Raw genomic sequence first — 3,064 nt, forward strand, 5'->3', positions numbered from 1 at the left:
AGAGAGAGAGAGAGAGAGAGAGAGAGAGAGAGAGAGAGGGAGAGAGAGGGAGAGAGAGGGAGAGAGAGAAAGAGAGAGAAAGAGAGACAGAGACCTACTAACAAGCCAATGGCAGAAAAGCAATTAGGAGAAAAATAGGGCATTTGAATGGGCTTAGTACCCTCAAGACAGAAAACGTCTATAAAGCTGTGTAAGCAAAACTATGCAGTAGAAACAAGCGATGTCTTTATTAGAGAAGGCCTGTGGCTCTTCACAGCTTTGTTCTGTAAATTCCATACCAGCTTTGCAAACTCTCTGAGGTTATTAACTTTAGTGAAGATTTTTTTTAGAGTTGGGTGCAGCCTAACCTTTCATTAATATGAATGAAATATTAATTAAGACATCTGCCAAGAACAGGAGGAAGGAGGAGTCTGTCTTGTGATGTACACTATAACCTATCCTAATAATGAAACAGTGGAGTTTTCCTTACCGTGAACAACTCTTTAAAGATGTTTAAGGGATAAGGTGTTTACCATCAAACCAGAGAGTATGGGCAATAGCCACCTTCTGCACAGTTTGAATCCCAAAGTGAGGCAGAAAGCATTTGTTAGGATTTCAAAAAGTATCATCACAGAAAAAGAAAAGTTATAGCTGTTTATAGGTTTAGAGAAAGTATCAAATCAATCTAAATATTTTGATTAGGTCACATTCCCAGCAGGAGATCTATAATCTCAGGTAAGGTCCGCTGGCCATATGGGTGTGTCTGGCATGCGATCCAATACCTGGCTCTCAGGCATAGAAGGCAGTACAATGCGAAAGAAAGCATGATGCAAAGATTTGAATTCTTCTTCCTGGATCCAGAACCTACCTGGGCAATATTTTGAAATAATTGATATTGGCTTTCGGTTGAAAGACTTACTTGTCCTTCTCACTGAACCTCATTCACAGGCACCGTATAAAAAACACAGCCCCAGTGCTACCCCTGCCAATGCTCCTGACCTTCCACCCGGGTCTGCTGAGTGTGATCACCTCATTCTCCTTTCCTTCCTGACTTCTCTCCTTTTTTTCAGGAGAGGCGGTCGTAGATAGGTTTTAGAAGAATGCAAGCAAGAGTGTAAGTAATTTAATGTAATGTATAATAAGAGATGGTCAATCAATCTTTACCTCCTTCAGACATGGAAAGCACTTTGGAAGTGAGTTATTATTCAAGTGTAGTGATTTAACCCGCAGAGAGCTGCATCCCAAAGTCTGGCCCTCATCCTTACTACACATGTGATCTAAACACATTACTCAACTTATCCACATGCCGCAGTTTCAGAATCTGTAAATTGGGCTATTATTTACTGCATGTGATTAATTAGAAGAACTTGAAATAGTTAATATAATCTCTGACAGATATTAAGTGTTTAAAAATCTAATCCAAATGATTTGTGAATTGGTCAATTTTAGATAGTTTTACATAGTGAAAATAAGAAAGTCATGAAAAAAGAATATTTTTCACCAAAAAAACTTACAAAAATCAACTCATTTCCTTGTTTTGATAATGTATTGTAGTTATCTAAAATGTTACCATTGGGAGAGTTAGATGATGGGTAAATGGAACCTTTTTGTACTATTTTTACTTGTGTGTCTATTACAAAATAAAAAGTAAAATAAAATAGTAAACCGACCCAGTCCTATTTTGTCCCTGAGCCAGATTCACCAAGTTATTTTTGATACTCATAGATATTTTCCTCTTTTGCTTTTGAATCATGGATTCTTGAAAGACTTCAGATTTTTCATGGTAATTATCAAGTCTATGGCTACAAAGAATGGCTCCAAAAAAGGTAGTGTGTGTGTGTGTGTGTGTGTGTATGAACAACCTCACATTCATGCTATAGGGAGAATAATATTGTATATCTGCCTATATTGAGGTGAAAGGGATAAGCATCTGAGTTATTTCAATAAGCTATTTGTACAGATATGTAGGGAAAGAGAGGTTATCTATGTATGCTCTCTTAGAGCCTGAACGACGGTATCTTATGATGTTTTAACAGCCTAATGTAAGCATGAAAATATGCTTAACTATTTTGGGACCACAGACCATTTTGAGAATTTAATGAAAGCTATGAACTCTTCCCAAGAAAGTATGCTAAAACAAACTCAAGCAAAAAGATGTGCACAATTTATTCTTATGTGCTAGTAACAGTAACAGACATGGGGGTGGCAGAATGTGAGGCATATGAATATAAGTAAAAGACGGGCTCGGTGGCTCAGCCTGAAATCCTGCGCCTTGGGAGGCTGAGGTGAGTGGATTACCTGAGCCCACGGGTTCGAGACCTGCCTGGGCAACTTGGTGAGACCTCATCTCTACAATAAATCAAAAATTAGCCGGTCGTGATAGCGTGCGCCTGTAGTTCCAGCTGCTTGGAAGGCTGAGCCGGAAGGATTGCCAGAGCCCAGCAGGTCAAGGCTGCGGTGGCCGGGAGTGGCCACTGCACTCCAGTCTGGGCAACAGAGTTAGACTCCCACTCAAAACAAAAACCAAAAAAAAACCCCAGAAAATAAATAAGGTAAATCTTGTCCTTCCACCATGAGAGATGGAGCAGTAAAGACATTATAATACAACATGACTGGCACTATTTTCTGGGAGCACAGTGTGCTCTCACATAAGAGGAGTATCTAACCCATATTTACAAAAATCAAGAAAGATATTCTGGGGGAATTGGCCTCTAAGTTAAGACTTGAAGCAGAAGTAGACATTAGGCAGTTGATGAAGAGAGAATTATCTTCAGAACAGAAAAATAGAGCAATTTTAGGACAAAGGACTTGAAGGTATGATTGCAAGAGAGTAGTTGCAGAACTCTAAGAAGCTCACAAAAATAGAATATGGCATATGATAAAGTCAGGAATAACAGATACAATTGGAAGGGAAAGCAAGGGTAAGATCGCATAGGACCTTGTAAGTCCAATTAAGAAATCTTAATTATATTTAAAAACACTCAAGAGTCTCTGCAGGATTTTAAGCAGAGTTAAATTTGCATTCTAGAGATTTCACTCTGAGTGCTGTAGAGAACTTGAGGGGGCAAAACTGAAATGAAGGGAG

The sequence above is a fragment of the Carlito syrichta genome, unplaced genomic scaffold, assembly GCF_000164805.1.
Source record: "Carlito syrichta isolate Samal-C Ts95f unplaced genomic scaffold, Tarsius_syrichta-2.0.1 Scaffold302980, whole genome shotgun sequence".
NCBI classification, from domain to species: domain Eukaryota; kingdom Metazoa; phylum Chordata; class Mammalia; order Primates; family Tarsiidae; genus Carlito; species Carlito syrichta.